Source organism: Populus alba, chromosome 13, assembly GCF_005239225.2.
Source record: "Populus alba chromosome 13, ASM523922v2, whole genome shotgun sequence".
Taxonomy (NCBI): Eukaryota; Viridiplantae; Streptophyta; class Magnoliopsida; order Malpighiales; family Salicaceae; genus Populus; species Populus alba.
Window position 1 is genome coordinate 9,333,405 of NC_133296.1, and position 19,952 is coordinate 9,353,356.

General features: G+C 39.5%; 1 pseudogene; it reads left to right on the forward strand.

The window, feature by feature from the left end:
- Nucleotides 1-2,635: 2,635 nt before the first annotated feature.
- The window catches only part of LOC140954401 (uncharacterized), a 29,335-nt pseudogene continuing 12,018 nt past the window's right edge, over nt 2,636-19,952 (forward strand).

Genomic DNA, 19,952 nt, shown 5'->3' on the forward strand with positions numbered 1-19,952 from the left:
AGGTATGGAGCACAACGCGAGGGTGAACGTGCTGATTAATAACTTAGAATGGAGAATTCCTATCACTCATGCTATTGGCTGGCACCCCATTATAGAAGCTATTCCTTCCACATCTACTCCTAAGGGGCAAAAGGATGAGATTGTTTGGTTGGATTCGCCAAATCAGAGTTTCTCGGTCAAAGTAGCTTGGGAACAACTAAGAATTCATCATCAGATGGTTGATTGGCATGACATCGTGTGGTTCAAGAATGCTGTCCCAAGACATGCATTTCTTCTTTGGGTGGCTATACAACGGAAACTCTCAACGCAGGATAGACTTCATCAGTTTGGTATTCATGGTCCCAATAGGTGCTCACTGTGTCTCCGCAATAATGACGATCACAACCACTTGTTCTTTGAATGCTCCTTTACGAAAGCATTATGGTGGAATGTTTGTGACAGATGCGACATCCCAAGAATGACAAAAAGCTTGGATGAATGGATTCGATTGGCCACTGTCTCTTGGCATGGCAAAAGTTTCGTCAACTTTTCTCGTAAACTGGGTTTCGCAGCTACAGTGTATTGTATCTGGCAAGAACGAAATGCAAGGATCTTTGCAGATGTGTCTAAAGCTTCGAATTTGGTTTTTGATCAAATCGAATGTATCATTCGCGATAAGCTTGTTTTGATGAGGAATGTTCAACGAACAGATGAAAACATAAGGATCCAAAGACTTTGGAGGGTCAATAACATGGACTCTTAATTTGATGTTTAGCTGGTTGTTTTTGTACCCCTAGCATATCTAGTTGGTCTAAGTTTTTGTTTTGTTATGTGGCTAGCCTGTAGCCATTTGTTGGTTTTCGTTTCTGTTCACATTGTAAATCTTGGGTATGCCCATTATATTCTTTGTATCATTTTCTTTTAATATATAAGTCAGCTTACCAAAAAAAAAAGAATCTGACTTATCGAAGATTAACTGGCTTCGTGGCGTCATTCTACTCATTCCAATAGTGTTGGTGCCTTGGGGCAGGTTTCCATTGTGTCGCACTCATATCAGACCTATTTCGGCTTTCCGGGATCAGATCTCAATCTTGATTGTGGGTTGCGTGACCACGTGATCACGAGGTTCGCATCAGTTGGTATCAGAGCTAGGCTCCGAAACAAGGTCATATCATTCTGTTATTTTCGTTTTTTTTTTTTGTGTCCCTTAAGTTTTTTAGTGTTTGCATCCATCTTCTTGTTCTTCGTGTCTATGTCATCTAAGCAAAAAAAAAAAGTTTATATTTCATCTTGTTACTGCCTCTAATCATATCAGTTTGTTAAAAAGAAAAAAAAAATCAGAAAGAAATAGAGAAAAGAGTGATTAGTTGAAATTTGAAGGATCATTCAATTTTTGCCGCAGAAACACAAATCTTGGTGAACCATAAGCAAACCACCTCGGAATCAATTTAAACTTCATATTCAGTCTATTGGGGGTGGGATCGCATGATATATCAAATTTGGGCTTATTATGATATTATTTGCTTGAGGTTTTAATTCGAGTTTCAATTCTGCCGCAAAACACTACTCTTAGTGAACCCTAGGTAAAACACCTTGGAATCTATTGAAACTTCATATTCTGAGTATTGGGTATGCGATTGCATCACATATTAAATTTGGGATTATTTTGATATCGGTTTCTGGAGGTTTTAATTGGAGGTTCAATTCTGCCGCAAACTGATCATACAAGGGGTTTGGGTACCTAGACATTATAGAGCGACCTATAAATTGATTTTTGGTGTTTTCATAGTATTGCAATACTAAATATTGAATTTGAGGTCATTTCGAGATCGTTTGGTCTGGGTTTCAATTCTGTTATGTAAAATTGCGTAATAGGTTAGATTTGCCTCGAGTTTCAAAACATGATCTTTGCTGTTTAGTTTTGTCCAAATATTTTTGTTTCTGCTATATTTGGATTATCTAGGAGTCAAGTAATTGTTTTCTTAACATTCGCTTCTGTTTTATTTCGTGTCTTCGTTTCGTCCACAATTCGTACGAATTTGCATTGCTACTCGCAAAATCATAATCCTAGTTTTGTTTTGCTTTGTTTTCAGTATATTTATTGATTCTTGAGTTTGAAAATTATATTTAGAGTGCGCTGCGAAGGCTATTGACTTTGATTTGTTGATTTCAGTTCCTAAAGAACCAAAAGAAAGCAAGTTGTGAGGTAAAAGGCGTAGAGAGCTTAATAGAGTGAAAAGCCTTCATTTTTTGTTTGTGTGATACACGAGAGGTGTGAGGATATATTTGTGCTACTGACCAAATTTTGCAGATTCAAAGAATGTCTGAAAACAACGAATCAGCGACACAAAACGTTGACGTAGCTTTTCAATTGCGATCCATAGGCCAGCAACTTGAGCTGTTGTCTAGGACATACAAGGATCTAAAAGATGAGGTGAATTCGATAAAGCAACAGAATAGTGGGGCTGATCGACGGGGAAATACGGTCTGTATGGCTGCACGGAATGTTAGATCTGATTTTGAAGAGTTTGTTGATGAAAACGCAGATGTGGGAGAAGATGACTATGATTGTGCATCAGCTGGCCAAGGAATCAGGTCTGGACCGAATAGGGCTAGGAGGAATGTGAATTTCCGTGGCATGAGCACTTATGAAGATATGGATGGGGACTTGGACACCATTAAACTGAAAATTCCTACCTTTCAAGGTAAAAACGATCCCGAGGCTTATTTGGAGTGGGAGAAAAAGGTAGATTGGATTTTTGATTGCCATAGCTATTCTGAACAGAAAAAGGTGAAATTGGTGATAATTGAGTTTACGGAGTATGCGTTGATTTGGTGGGATCAGATTGTGATCAGTAGGAGGAGGAATGGCGAGCGACCCGTTCAGAATTGGGGGGAGATGAAAGTCTTAATGAGGAGACGATTTGTGCCAAACCACTATTATAGAGACTTATATCTGAAGCTCCAAGGTCTGAATCAAGGTTATAAGACAGTAGATGAATATCACAAAGAGATGGAGATAGCAATGATTCGGGCTAATGTTGTTGAGGATAGAGAAGCCACCATGGCTAGATTTCTTAATGGGTTGAATCGGGACATTGCTAATGTGGTTGAGCTACAGCACTATGTGGAGCTAGAGGACATGGTTCACATGGCGACGAAGGTTGAGAGACAACTTAGGAGGGGGCATGCTCGGCCAGCGTTTAATTCGGGTTCATCATCATCTTGGAAGCCGAATCTAAAGAGAGAGGGCATTGTCCGCCCAAGATCCTTTGGTTCTTCTAGAACTGAACCACCAAAGGCTAAAGTTGATGTCCCTACTGATGCCAAAGGTAAATCTGAAACTCAACCTAAACGTACTCGTGATGTTAAATGTTTCAGGTGTTAGGGACATGGACATTATGCTTCAGACTGTCCAAACAAGAGAATCATGATGATTAGAGATAATGGTGATGTGGAATCTGAAAGTGACAGTTCTGATTGTGAAGGCATGCCACCATTGGAGGATAGTGATGGGGATGAGTTAGCATTACCGGTTGAGGAGTCCTTGGTTATAAGGCGAACACTTCAAGTTCAGGTCAAAGAAGATGATACTAATGAACAAAGGGAGAACATCTTCCATACGCGTTGTTACGTACAAAGAAAGGTGTGTGGTTTAATTATAGATAGTGGAAGCTGTGTTAATGTTTGCAGTGCCACCCTTGTTAGTAAACTGAATTTGTATACTGCTAAGCATGCTAAACCATATAGATTGCAATGGCTGAATGATAGTGGTGAAGTGAAAGTGACTAAACAGGTTGTGGTTCCATTTTCGATTGGGAAATATGTTGATGAAGTTCTGTGCGACGTGGTACCAATGCAGGCAAGTCACATCTTGTTGGGGAGACCATGGCAATATGATAGGAAGGCAATTCATGATGGGGTTAAAAATAGGTATACCATTGTAAAAGATGGTAAAACCATCACTCTTGTACCTCTTACACCCAAACAGGTGTATGATGATCAAATAAAGCTAAAAAGTGAGCATGAGGCGATGGGGAGAGAAAATCAAGGTGAGGAAAAAGGGGAGAGAAGACCATCAGATTCGGCTAGAACCCAAACCACTACAACCCATTCGGCCACCCATCCAAACACAAGCAAATATTCGGCCAACACTCCAAACAAATCAAACCATTCGACCACAACTCAAAAACACCCAAATCTGGCCGAGAGTGGAGGTAAGACAAGAGGAGTGAAGAAAGTCAGCAAGTGTGATGAGAATTGTGTGGAAAAACTAAAAGAAACAACCCAATTTTTTATGCTAGAGAGGGTGAGGTCAGATCTGCATTTTTCACTAACAAGCCAATGATCTTACTTGTGTACAAAGAGGCTTACTTTAATACTAATGATCTTGATCATATTGTGCCTAGTGTTGCTATTTCTTTGTTGCAGGGATTTGATGATGTGTTCCCCGACGATACTCCTAGCGGATTACCACCATTGAGGGGGATAGAGCATCAGATTGATTTCGTACCCGGAGCTTCAATTCCTAACCGACCAGCTTATAGAAGCAATCCCGAGGAGACGAAGGAGCTTCAAAGGCAAGTTGATGAGCTGATGGAAAAGGGCTACATTCGTGAGAGTATGAGCCCGTGTGCTGTACCCGTGCTACTTGTGCCAAAGAAGGATGGAACATGGAGGATGTGTGTTGATTGCCGAGCCATCAACAACATAATGGTAAAGTATAGACATCCCATCCCTAGGCTTGATGACATGTTAGATGAGTTACATGGATCCTGTATTTTCTCTAAAATTGACTTGAAAAGTGGGTACCATCAAATTAGGATGAAAGAAGGTGATGAATGGAAAACAACATTTAAGACTAAGCATGGTTTGTATGAATGGTTAGTAATGCCGTTTGGACTTACAAATGCACCTAGTACATTTATGCGTTTAATGAATCATGTGTTGCGTGCATTCATAGGTAAGTTTGTGGTTGTGTATTTTGATGACATTTTGATATATAGCAAGAACTTAACTAAGCATCTTGATCATTTGCGTAATGTACTTAGTGTGTTGCGTAGTGAGAAATTGTATGCTAATCTTAAAAAGTGTGCCTTTTGCATGGAGAAAATTGTGTTTCTTGGCTATGTTGTAACTGCACAGGGTATCGAGATGGATGAGGAGAAAGTTAAGGCCATCCGGGAATGGCCTACACCCAAATCGGTAAGTGAGGTAAGGAGTTTTCATGGGTTAGCTAGTTTTTACAGGCGTTTTGTGAAAGATTTCAGCACAATAGCTGCGCCCTTGAATGAAGTTGTTAAAAAGTCAGTTGGGTTTAGATGGGGGGAGGAACAAGAGTTGGCTTTTGTTTTTTTGAAAGACAAATTATGTTCTGCACCTGTTTTGGCTTTACCTGACTTTACAAAAGCATTTGAAATAGAATGTGATGCGTCTGGAATAGGAATAGGTGCTGTTTTGATGCAGGATCAGAGACCTATTGCGTATTTCAGTGAGAAGTTAAGTGGAGCGACCTTGAACTATCCCACTTACGACAAAGAACTCTATGCTTTGGTAAGAGCACTTGAGACATGGCAGCATTACTTGTGGCCAAAAGAGTTCGTAATCCATTCGGATCATGAGTCCTTGAAACATCTGAAAGGACAAGGTAAGTTGAATAGGAGGCATGCAAAATGGGTTGAATTCATTGAAACTTTTCCTTACGTAATCAAGTATAAGCAAGGGAAAGAGAACATCGTAGCTGATGCACTCTCGCGCAGGTATGTTCTTTTACACACCATGAATACTAGATTGTTAGGTTTTGAATATGTGAAGGAATTGTATGATAATGATTCTGACTTTGCTGAGATTTATAATGCATGTGGACATTCGGCTTTCGGTAAGTTTTATTTGATGGATGGTTATTTGTTCAAAGAGAATAGATTGTGTGTTTCTGCTAGTTCTTTGCGTGAATTGTTTGTTCGTGAAGCACATGGGGGTGGTTTAATGGGTCACTTTGGGGTTGCGAAAACCTTAGATGTATTGCATGAGCATTTCTATTGGCCAAAGATGAAAAGAGATGTGCAACGAATTTGTGAACAGTGCATTGCTTGTAGAAAGGCAAAATCTAGAGTACAACCGCATGGACTATATACACCACTACCTGTGCCTACTGAACCTTGGGTAGATATCTCTATGGACTTTGTTTTAGGTTTACCTAGGTCAAAGAAAGGTAGAGACTCTATCTTTGTTGTGGTAGATAGGTTTTCTAAAATGGCGCATTTCATTGCATGCCATAAAACAGATGATGCATCTCATATCGCAGACTTGTTCTTTAGAGAGATTGTACGTTTGCATGGCATTCCTAAGAGTATAGTGTCAGATCGTGATGTTAAGTTCCTTAGTTACTTTTGGAAGACCTTATGGGGAAAGTTGGGAACTAAACTCTTATTTTCGACAACATGCCATCCTCAAACAGATGGACAAACTGAGGTAGTGAATAGAACATTATCCCAACTTTTACGTGCTGTAATTCAAAAGAATTTGAAAAGTTGGGAAGAATGTTTGCCTTTTGTTGAGTTTGCTTATAATAGAACTGTGCATTCAACTACTACTTTTTCTCCTTTTGAAATTGTTTATGGTTTTAATCCACTAACTCCTATGGACTTAATTCCTTTACCTTTTGAAGAAAGGGTAAGTTTAGATGGTGAAAAGAAGGCAAAGATGGTGAGAGAACTCCATGAGGGAGTTCGACTACAAATAGAGAAAAAGAACAGACTTTACGCTTCTAAAGCAAATAAGGGACGTAAACTGGTTGTTTTCCAACCCGGTGATTGGGTATGGGTGCACATGCGTAAGGAACGATTTCCTAACCAAAGGAAATCAAAATTACAGCCTCGTGGTGATGGTCCTTTTCAGGTTTTAGAGAGAATCAATGACAACGCATACAAAATCGACCTTCCAGGTGAGTATAGTGTTAGTGCTACCTTTAATGTTGCTGATCTTACTTTGTTTGACACAGATTTTGATTCGAGGTCGAATCCTTTCGAGGAGAGAGGGGATGATGCGGACCAGCCCAAAAACACCAGCAAGGACCCATTACATGTTCCAAATGGACCAATGACTCGGTCCAAGACAAAGACATTAAAAGACGCATTGAATGCATTGGTTTTGAAGGTTTCCACCAAGTCAGAATTGGAAGGTCCATTGGAGTATCAAGAGGAGGTCCTAGTACATCTTATCCATGTGGAAGAGGGGTCCAATACAACCTTATTTTATTTTGTTAGCTACAGCCCAAGGCTTGTTTGGGCTTAATTCATACTTTGTTTTAAGCTAGGATCCAAGGCTTGTTTGGATTAAGTTATGGGCTTTTCATTTTTGGGTTATGGGCTTTTCATTTTAGGGTTTTGGGCTAGTTTTGAGTGGACCTCATATAAGTCCACATAAAGGGTCCATTAGGGTTAACTTTTCAAGAACTATTTAAACTCATGGAGGCCAAAATTTCGGCAGCTTTGATGATTATTATTCTGAATTTTTCAGTTTTAACGTGTGAGAGTGATTCTTGCATTCTTCAGTTCTTGAACGAACTGAATCTGACTTATCGAAGATTAACTGGCTTCGTGGCGTCATTCTACTCATTCCAATAGTGTTGGTGCCTTGGGGCAGGTTTCCATTGTGTCGCACTCATATCAGACCTATTTCGGCTTTCCGGGATCAGATCTTGATTGTGGGTTGCATGACCACGTGATCACGAGGTTCGCATCATGTTGTGTGTTGGTGAGATAATCTCTCTTGGTTCTCTAAAGAACTGACAACGAATTATTGAAAAACAACTAATTTCATGGCATCATCCTTATACTTCCCATTCATGAATTAATATTCGTTGGATAGGGGTTTTCATTTCCAATTGTGTTGGCGCCTAAATACAAGTTATTTTTGTGTCACATTCCAATCAAACTTGATTTATTTGGCTTTCAAATTCTATCTATTGGGGGTGAGATCACAACATATATAAAATCTGGGCTTATTTTGATATCATTTGCTTGAGATTTTAATTTGAGGTTCAATTCTGCCACAAAAACACTACTATTTGTGAACCATAAGCAAACCATCTTACAATCAATTGAAACTTCAAATTAAATGTATTGGGGTGAGATCGCACCACATATTAAATTTAGGCATATTTGGATATTTGTTTCTTGAGGTTTTAATTTGAGGTTCAATCATGCCGCAAACTGATCTTACAAGGGGTTTGGCAGACATAATAGAGCTATAAGCTAAGATTTTTTGTTTATATATTAAGGTCATTTGGATAGCATTTTCTTTAGGTTCCATAACCAGGTTTTGTTTTGCTATAAGAGATCTGTTTTGTGTTATCTTTTAAAACTTGTTTTGTTTATGTTGATTTTATTCCTGCTAGTATATTATCATATCATATTTGGGATATTTGGCTGTTGTTTGACTCATTTTCATCACTTTCACATTTTTTTTTTTGTTTTCGATCACTTCTGGTCTAAACAAAAGTCAAATTTGTAATTTCGAGTCTAAATCAGTGTTCTTCCTGTCGTAAACTCTATTCTTGTTGTCTTCGTCTTCTTCTATTTTTTCTATTTGTGTCATGTGTTCAACAAGTGAGAGGGAATGAAAGAGGATTGTAGCTCAAGGTTGCAGAAAACTAAGCAATGGTTTTAGGGTTTTAGAACAAGTTGATAAAGTGTAGAAGGTTATTCTTTGATCTTCAAGCTTCATGGAAAAGGAGGTACAATGCCAAAAAAATGAAAGACGAAGGAGAGTCGTTGTTGTTATCATTCAAAAGTATGTACGCATGTGGTTCATGCGGCATGCTTATCTAAAATTCTTATAAATCACTATTTCCATATAATTTTGTTGGAGAAAGGTGTTAGCAATAAGGGAATTCTGAAGGCTTAAACAAGAGGCTAATGAAGTCCTTATACCTATTCAAGATTCGAGGGTGAATCTTCTTGAAAAAGGGAGGAAATGATACGGGTTAGCCTTGTGATACGACCCAAGCAAGGTCAGATTTTGTGATCACATGGTCACAAAACCCACACGCAAAGACAACAATTCCTGGAAAGCCAAGTAAATCATGTTTGATAGGAGTGTGACACAAAGATAACTTGTACCTAGACACCAGCACTATTGGAAACTGAGACCCCCACCAACGAATATTGATTCGTGAACGAGAAGTATAAGGATGATGCCACAAAGATAGTTATTCTTCGATAAGTAAAGCTAGTTATTCTTCGATAAGTCATTTTTCAGTTCTTTAGAGAACCATGGAAGGGAGATTATCTCATGAACACACATACACAAAGTGTGGCAAACAAGAAGTTTTATTAATATGAATTGTCTAACTTACATGTCTGGTTATGCCTTTATTTTATGCTGACTTTAGACTTAAATAAACTCTAATGGACTCCCTTTAGTGGATTTATATGAGGGCAACTTACAATTGACCCAAATAAGTAACAATAACCCAAAGTTTAAAAAGAAAATAATAAAAATCCAAAAATTATCATCTTAAATATATGCTAGAATGAGATTTGTCACCCTTAAGAAGTCCCAAATTCCTCCTATGTTGCTGATTTAATTACTTTCCTTACTAGGTTAGGAAAAGCATTAAATACTCATCCCCTTTTTAGGAACAAGATTTGATCAACTTCCTAACATAATTAGGAGAATAAATTGCTGACTTTTTGATACGAACCTCATGATCACGTGGTCACGCAACCCACACACAAAGACACCAATTCCCGAAAAGTCAAGTAAATCAGGTTTGATAGGAGTGCGACACAAAGACAACATGTACCTAGGCACCAACATTATTGGAAACGGAAAACCCCCACCTAACAAGTATTGATTCGTGAATGAGAAGTATAAGGATGACGCCACGAAGACAGTTGTTCTTCGATAAGTCATTTTTTAGTTCTTTAGAGAACCACGGAAGGGAGATTATCTCACCAACATACACACACAAAGTGTGGCAAACAAGAAGTTTTATTAATCTAAATTGTCTAACTTATATGTCTAGTTATGCCTTTATTTATACTCACTCTAGACTTAATTAAATAAATCCTAATGGAACCCCCTTAGGTGGACTTATATGAAGTTGATGTGGACCAGCCCAGGAACACCAACAAAGACCCATTACATGTTCCAAAAAGTCCAATAACTCAGTCCAAGATAAAGACATTGAAAGAGGCATTGAATGCATTGGTTTTGAAGGTTTCCACCAAGTCAGAATTGAAAGGTCCATTGGAGTATCAAGAGGAGACCCTAGTACATCTTATCCATGTGCAAGAGGGGTCTAATACAACCTTATTTGTGCCATAAAGTGAGGACAACAAAGGAAACAAAAGAATCCTACTACAACTTGGAAACAACATGGGTGGCTACCTTTTCCTTTTGTTTATAGGATTAAGGGGCTGCATGGAAGGCTATAAATAAGCCTTGAATCAGTTCTATAATATTTTACTTCATTCTCTTCTTCTTATGGCAGAACAAGGATTTAATATTAGGGGCTTTATTTTTATTTTGATAGCTACAACCCAAGGCTTGTTTGTGCTTAATTAATACTTTGTTTTCAGCTAGGACCCAAGGTGATGCGGACCAGCCCAGAAACACCAGCAAGGACCCATTACATGTTCCTAATGGACCAATGACTCGGTCCAAGACAAGGACATTGAAAGACGCATTGAATGCACTGGTTTTGAAGGTTTCCACCAAGTTAGAATTGGAAGGTCCATTGGAGTATCAAGAGGAGATCCTAGTACATCTTATCCATGTGCAAGAGGGGTCCAATACAACCTTATTTGGGCCATGAGATGAGGACAGCAAAGGAAACAAAAGAATCCTACTACAACTTGGAAACAACATGGTGGCTACCTTTTCCTTTTGTTTCTAGGATTAAGGGGCTGCATGGAAAGCTATAAATAAGCCTTCAATCAGTTCTGTACTATTTTAGTTCATTCTCTTCTTCTCATGACAGAACATGGATTTAATTTTAGGCACACTCTAATTATAATTTTCAGACTCAAGAATAAAAAAAAAATATACTGAAAACAAAGCAAAACGAAACTATGATTACGATTTTGCGAGTAGCAATGCAAATTCGTGCGAATTGTGGACGAAACGAAGACACGAAATAAAACAAAAGCGAATATTAGCGAAAACAATTACTTGACTCCTAGATAACCCAAATATAAGAGAAATAAAAAGATTCAGACAAATCTAAACAGTATAGATCATGCTCTTAAACTTGATGCAAATCTATCCTATTACACAATTTTTACGTAACAGAATTGAAACCCAAACCAAACGATCTCGAAATGACCTTAAATTCAATATTTAGTAATATAATACTATTAAAACACCAAAAATCAATTTATAGGTCGTTCTTTTATGTCTAGGTACCCAAACCCCTTGTATGATCAGTTTGTGGCAGAATTAAAACCTCCAGAAACGGATATCAAAATAATCCCAAATTTAATACGTGGTGCGATTGCATATCCAGTACTCAAAATATGAAGTTTCAATAGATTCCAAGGTGTTTTACCTAGGGTTCACTAAGAGTAGTGTTTCTGCGGAATAAGGGGATTCCGCTCTCTCTCTCTCTCTCTCTCTAATCTGAAGTGTCCCTGATCTCTTTGGTTCACCATTGGATCGTCACCAAATTTAAGCATGTTTCCCATCGGAACATGCTCTACATCTTGACCGAAGGGATCGTCGTTCCAATCAATGAACTGTGAGATAATGGCCTCGTAATTCTGTGAGATAAGGGCGTGCTGGTGAATGTTGCTCGTTCCAACCTGTTCTACACATTGAATGGACGGGTCTTCATTCCAATCAATGAGGTTAGTATCTCAAACGCAAAATTGAATACAACTCATTTGGAAGTTCATTTGCTTGCTGGTTAGAGAGTGGTGTTGTCGAAGCTCGATCTCCTTTGTTCACCGTTGGATCGTCACCATTTTTTAGTATGTTGTTTGTCTAAACCTGCTATACATCTTGACTGAACGAATCGTTGTTCCAATCAAAGTGCACCAGATACGGGACTCGCAATTCTGTACCATAATGTCTTTGTGTTCTGCTATTGAATCCGTTTCAATTGTTAACTCTGACATTGAACAACAAAATGCAGTTAAATCTGGACATACCTTACAATTAGAGCTCCATGATATGCTAATTAGTCACGACATGTTGAGTTCTAAAGTTGATAAGTTGAAGGTTGGATCTCAGCAACAAGAACAGCTAAACCTTAGCCCCAAATTGAATTTTTTAAATGCTTTGAAGGGTTCTGATGTTGATGACAATAAGGGTAGGATGTCCCTTGATATAAATCCAGTCCGTAACTTGCATTTTGCTCCCCCCGCGATAACTGATGGTCGTGTGACAGTAGCTCCTCCACTTTAGCTAGCAAGGCTAGAGACTCTCTAGAGAAAAAGAAAACGGGTTCTCCAGGCTTTTCAAAGAAGAGTAAGAAATCTGGCTCCTCGAGGGGGGGCAAGTCAAGGTAATCAGTGTGTTGTTGTTTGGTACTCCTCTCTATTTACCTATGATTATTGGATGTTGGAATGTTAGAGGTTTGAATGATCCCATAAAGCATTCAGAACTGCGTCAGCTCATCCATCAAGAGAGGATGGTGTTTTTTGGTTTGGTTGAAACTCGGGTTAGAGACAGGAATAAAGATAATGTTTCGCAACTTCTTCTGCGTAATTGGTCATTCTTGTATAATTATGACTTCTCTTGTCGTGGTCGTATTTGGGTTTGTTGGAATGCTGATTTGGTGAAGGTGGATGTTCTGGGAATGTCAGACCAGGCTATCCATGTTTCTGTCATGATATTAGCTACCAATATCTGTTTTAATACTTCAATCATTTACGGAGACAATAATGCATCCTTACGTGAGGCTTTATGGTCTGATATTGTGAGTCGTAGTGATGGATGGGAGTCAACCCCATGGATTCTTATGGGCGACTTTAATGCTATCCGCAACCAGTCAAAGAGGTTAGGAGGGTCTTCTACGTGGGCTGGTCATATGGACAGATTGGAAACATGTATACATGAAGCGAAAGTGGATGATCTTCCGTATTCAGGTATGCATTATACTTGGACGAACCAATGTCCTGAGAATATGATTATGCGGAAACTAGATAGAGTGCTTGTGAATGAGAAGTGGAATATGCACTTCCCATTGTCGGAAGCGAGATTCTTGCCTGCTGGTATGTCAGATCATTCTCCCATGGTGGTAAAAGTCACTGGCAATGTTCAGAACATAAAGAAACCATTCAGATTCTTCGATATGTGGATGGATCATGACGAGTTCATGCCCTTGGTGAAGAAAGTATGGGATCAGCATTCGGGAGGTTGTCCAATGTATCAACTGTGTTGCAAACTAAGGAAGCTAAAGCAGGAACTTAAACATTTCAATAAGACTCACTTCTCCAATATTTCCGATAGTCAAAGATGCAAAAGATCACATGAATAAGGCTCAACAAGCTCTGCATACAGCGCCTGAGAATCCAACTTTGCGTATGCGAGAAAGAGATGTTGTTCGTAACTATGCTTCTACTGTCAGGGCGGAAGAGAGTTTTTTCAAACAAAAGGCAAGGATACAATGACTTAGCTTGGGGGATCAGAATACTAGCTACTTTCACAAATCAGTAAATGGTAGACAGAATAGAAATAAGCTTCTCTCGGTTACAAGGGAGGATGGAGAAGTCGCTGAAGGACACGAGGCAGTCAACTCAGAAGTAATTGCATACTTCCAGCATGTCTTGGGAGTGAAACAGATGCCTAGGGTCCTGAACGAGGAAGTGATGCAATCGGCAATTAATTACAAACTGTCTTCAACTCAACAACATGTACTAGCACAAGATGTAACAAGAGAGGAGATTAAGCATGCTATGTTTAGTTTGAAAAACAACATAGCTTCTGGTCCGGATGGCTTCAACGCAGGTTTCTTCAAAAGAATGTGGCACATAGTGGGGGAAGATGTAATCAACGTTGTTAGCTCCTTCTTTCAGACTCGTAGAATGCTTAAAGAAATGAATGCCACATCCATTTCCCTTATCCCTAAAGTTGCTAATCCTACGAGGTTGACAGATTTTCGTCCTATATCTTGCTACAATACAGTATACAAATGCATTGTGAAGATTCTAGCTGGGAGAATGAAAGTTGTTTTACCATCCTTAGTAGGTCCGTATCAGACAGCTTTTATCTCTAGACGGAGAATCAGTGACAATATTCTTTTGTCTCAGGAACTAATGAAAGGCTATCATAAAACTACGGGTCCTGCTCGTTGTGCTATGAAAGTAGACCTGATGAAGGCTTATGACTCAGTTCGGTGGGATTTCATTGATGCTACGTTAATAAAAATGGGATTCCCTAGAACAATCATTGATTGGATCATGGTTGGTGTTACATCATGCCAATTCTCAATCAACGTCAACGGTGAACTTGCAGGTTACTTCCAAGGGGGGAGAGGGTTGAGACAAGGTGATCCATTATCTCCATATTTGTTTGTCCTATGCATGGAAATCCTGTCAGGGATGTTCTGCAGTACGAGTGCCAACCAAAACTTCAAGTTCCACCGGAGATGCAAGAAGGACAGAATTTCTCATCTTTTCTTTGCCGACGACTTGATGATATTCAGCAAAGGGGATGTACATTCAATTCGTATGATCAAAAATGCAATCACAGAGTTTCAAGTTCTATCAGGTCTATATCCAAATCCAAACAAAAGTGACATCTTCTTGAGCGGTCCGTTAGGTGCTGAGAGGGAACAGATTATCAGTATTCTTGGGTTTAGAGAGGGGGAGCTTCCTATGAAATATTTGGGAGTGCCTTTTATCTCGTCCAGACTAAAGGCTGTTAATTGTAAGGGCCTCGTGTGTAACAACCCGGCTTTCCAAGCCCAAAACACAGTAAATTTTTTATTTTTTTTTATATATATGCATTCAATCCACATGGTGCTGGCAATCAATGGATCTAAATCCTCACATCATCAAAATATAATCCATGCAATCAACATTTCATTTCAAAGTGAAACTTACACAAACGCGTAATATTAAGGTTGCTTGATTTGAAGTTCATATTAAAAATATATACATAGACATGGGTTTGCAATCTTATCCTACTAATAGTCATCACAATTTTAAACAAAAATGATCTAATAAAAGTTATACATTCAGTACATTGATCCATACAAAATACATTGTGATTTAAAATACATCTACATAATTCCTTGCAAAAGTAGGTTCTCGTGTATCGGGTTTCCTAGGCATCTCGTTGGTGTGAAGTCCCTGCAGCACTACAAACATTTAAGAGAATGCAAATACTTAATAATAATAATAATGGTCAAGGAATTGGCAGCGAAAACTGGGTCGCTGCCGATTTCTATATTGGCAGCGAAGACTGCGTCGCTGCCGATCCAAAATCGGCAGCGGAAACTACGTCGCCGGCAGCGGAATCTGTGTCGCTGCCGATCCAGAATCGGCAGCGGAATCTGCGTTGCTGCTGATTTCTGTATCGGCAGCGAAAACTGGGTCGCTGCCGATCCAGAATTGGCAGCGGAAACTGTGTCGCTGCCGATCCAAAATCGGCAGCGAAGTCACTCTTTTATCCCGGCCATCCATTTGGACGCCATTAGCCAAAGCTAATCATTCTTTGTCCCGGCCATCCGTTTGGATGCCATTAGCCGAAGCTAATCAATCCTTTATCCCGGCCATCCATTCGGACGTCATTAGCCAAAGCTAAGCATTCTTTGTCCCGGCCATCCGTTTGGATGCCATTAGCCGAAGCTAATCACTCTTTTGTCCCGGCCATCCATTCGGATGCCATTAGCCGAAGCTAATCAATCTTTAATCAATCTTTAATCAACATTTAAGCGTTCAACAATCTAATATCGGTTCTAACAATATGATAGTACTCAAGTTAAAATATTTCAAGATTCAACGTAAGAAAAAGAAAGGTGCAAGTCACCTACCTGCTCCACCTGTGGGTCGTTCCTGTCTTGATGATGGTCCAATCCCGACCGCACCACCTAAGACATCAATGGTCACAAATCAGCACAGTTGTATTTATTTTATTTTTGAATCATATTCATCATCACACTTATTTCAAGAGTTCATATGTTCACATTCAAGTGTTCCATATTTTACACCATTATATCATGAAATTGTTACTAACATTTAAATCATTCCTGCCTAGGGGGCTTATTGTAGGAATCGGCAGCGAGAACTGGTTCGCTGCGGGCTGCCCACTTCGGCAGCGAGAACTGGTTCGCTGCGGGCTGCCAGTTCGGCAGCGACACCTGTTTCGCTGTTGCATCGCTGTTGGTGCCCCAGTTTCGCTGCACAACGCACAACTCGGCAGCGAATATCAATTCGCTGCAGGAAGTTCAGTTTCGGCAGCAAACCAGAATTTCGCTGCACAACACACAATTCGGCAGTGAATATCAATTCGCTGTAGGAGGTTCAGTCGCGGTAGCGAAACAGAATTTCGCTGCACAACACACAATTCGGCAGCGAATATCGATTCGCTGCAGGAGGTTAGGTTTCGGTAGCGAAACAGAATTTCCCTGCGCAACACACAAATCGACAGCGAATATCAATTCGCTGCAGGAGGTTCAGTTGCGGCAGCGAAACAGAATTTCGCTGCAGGAGGTTCAGTTGCGGCAATGAAACAGAATTTCGCTGCGCAATACACAAATCGGCAGCGAATATCGATTCGCTGCAGGAGGTTCAGTCTCGGCAGTGAAACAGAATTTCGCCGCGCAACACACAAATCGACAACGAATATCGATTCGCTGCAGGAGGTTCCGTTGCGGCAGCGAAACAGAATTTTGCTGCGCAATACACAAATCGGCAGCGAATATCGATTCGCTGCAGGAGGTTTGGTTGCGGCAGCGAAACAGAATTTCGCTGCGCAACACACAAATCGGAACCATCAATTTCAGCACATAGTTCAACAAAAATTCCAGCAACAACATCACAGCAGAACACATTAAATTTCAGCAACAATCATCACAGCAAAACACATTAATTTCAACAGCAACATCACAGCAGAAAACGTTAAATTTCAGCAACAACATCACAACAGAACACATTGATTTCAGCAACAATCATCACAGCAGAAAGCATTAAATTTCAGCAGAACACACACACACATGCATGCTGGCCTACCTCATAGTTAAAGCTAGCCTTCTACCATAATTGTTAGATGTTCTGAAATTGACTTTATTTCACTTATGTTTGCTAGTTCTCCTAGTTAATTTCAGTTTCCCTCATAGCTGGCTTAGGTCTTAGATCAATTTTTCTTAGGGTTTTTCTTCTTCATTTTCGTTTTTGATCTTAAAGGGGAGAGGAAAGGGAGTTTCATGACCCATACCTTCTGAATTTAACTAAGTTTGAGGATGGTTTGACACTATTCTTTTCTCTTCAGCTGCTGGTTCTCCTCCTTCTTCCTCTCACTTTTTCCAGCTCTCTTTTTCCTCTCCTCTATGCAGCTGCCCACTCCTCTCTCAAGGTCTCATCTCTCCCTCACAAGCTCACAAGGTAATCTCTACTAGTTTGATTCACGTTTCTATTGTGAAAGGGGAAGGGAAGGATGGCATGCAGCTGCTGGTTTAGGAAGAAGATGGGTCATTCTCTCTCCCCTCTTTGTATTTATACTACCCATCAAATGAAATGGGTTGTTTGGGGGTTGGTTTAGGTGTGTCCTTATCCTTGTTTGGTTTATCTAAAACCAGTTTTACCCCTCCCTCCCAGCTCTACGTCACTGTTGATTGAGAAATCAGCAGCGAAAACTGCATCGCTGCTGATCCAGAAATCGGCAGCAGAAACTGCTTTCATCATCATCTCTCTCTCTCTCTCTCTCTAAATATATATTTTTTCATTTGGGTGTTTACATCGTGGATCGAATTACCGCTAAAGTACGACATTGGACCTGCAGAACACTCTCTTTCGCAGGGCGAGTACAACTGATTAACTCAATCTTATTCTCCATCCAGGTCTATTGGGCATCTCTATTCCTATTACTTGGGGAAGTAGTGAAAAATGTTGAGCAAATTATGAGATCCTTTCTTTGGTCAGGTTCAGATATTAGCACTACTAGGGCTAAGTGGCTTGGGATCATCTATGATTCAGGTATGGAACACAACGCGAGAGTGAACGTGCTAATTAATAACTTAGAATGGAGAATTCCTATCACTCATGCTATTGGCTGGCACCCCATTATAGAAGCTATTCCTTCCACATCTACTCCTAAGAGGCAAAAGGATGAGATTGTTCGGTTGGATTCGCCAAATCAGAGTTTCTCAGTCAAAGTAGCTTGGGAACAACTAAGAATTCATCATCAAATGGTTGATTGGCATGACATCGTGTGGTTCAAGAATGTTATCCCAAGACATGCATTTCTTCTTTGGGTGGCTATCCAACGGAAACTCTCAACACAAGATAGACTTCATCGGTTTGGTATTCATGGTCCCAATAGGTGCTCACTCTGTCTCCGCAATAATAAAGATCACAACCACTTGTTCTTTGAATGCTCCTTTACGAAAGCATTATGGTGGAATGTTTGTGACATATGCGACATTCCAAGAATGATAAAAAGCTTGGACGAATGGATTCGATTGGCCACTGTCTCTTGGCATGGCAAAAGTTTCATTAACTTTTCTCGTAAACTGGGTTTCGCAGCTACAGTGTATTGTATCTGGCAAGAGCGGAACACAAGGATCTTTGCAGATGTGTCTAAAGCTTCGAATTTGGTTTTTGATCAAATCGAATGTATCATTCGCGATAAGCTTGTTTTGATGAGGAATGTTCAACAAACAGATGAAAACATAAGGATCCAAAGACTTTGGAGGGTCAATAACATGGACTCTTAATTTGATGTTTAGCTGGTTGTTTTTGTACCCCTAACATATCTAGTTGGTCTAAGTTTCTGTTTTGTTATGTGGCTATCCTGTAGCCATTTGTTGGTTTTCATTTATGTCCTCATTGTAAATCTTGGGTATGCCCATTATATTCTTTGTATCATTTTCTTTTAATACATAAGTCAGCTTACCAAAAAAAAAAAGTCAGATTCAGTTTGTTCAAGAACTGAAGAATGCAAGAATCACTCTCACACGTTAAAACTGAAAAATTCAGAATAACAATCATCAAAGCTGCTGAAATTTTGGCCTACATGAGTTTAAATAGTTCTTGAAAAGTTAACCCTAATGGACCCCTTATGTGGACTTATATGAGGTCCCCTCAAAACTGGCCCAAAACCCTAAACTGAAAAGCCCATAACCTGATCCAAACAAGCCTTGGATCCTAGCTCAAAACAAAGTTTTAATTAAGCCCAAAAATTAAAGAAAATAATAAAAAAACTAATCTGTCATTAAATACCATCAGCCCTTCTTTCCTTGTGGAGCTAGGATGAATAAGGAATCCTTATAAGAAAAGGATTCTGAAACATTAATGAATCACCGCCACACTTTTAGATTATATTGCAGCTCATTAAAGATCCTTGTGGAACTAGGAAATTCCCAAAACCAGCTGCCACATCCTTGTAGGAAAAGAATCCTAACCAAATAGAAAGTCCACAAGTCAAATGGAAGAAAATAACAAAATTCGTACAGCCTCCGTTGACCAGTATTGCGGTTCCTTCCAGACTCAGATTGACTTGAATTTTTAACCCAAAAGAGTAGAACATGTCTGGAGAGTCCACATAAAACGGTTATTGAGGATTATGACTGTTGCCGTGAACCTGGACTGCTGCGCTTTTTACGCCAAAATCCAAATCTGACCTTACTTGGGTCGTATCACAGGGCTGAACCGTATCAATCTCTTTTCTAAGCTTAGCCCTCTCTTTGTCTTCTCAATTTTTGTAGTTAAACTCATCAATCAATCCCTTGATTTATGTGATAGGCCTGCATTTAAAATGAACATTTACCATAAATTAAAGGTATCTTATATTATTAGATATGT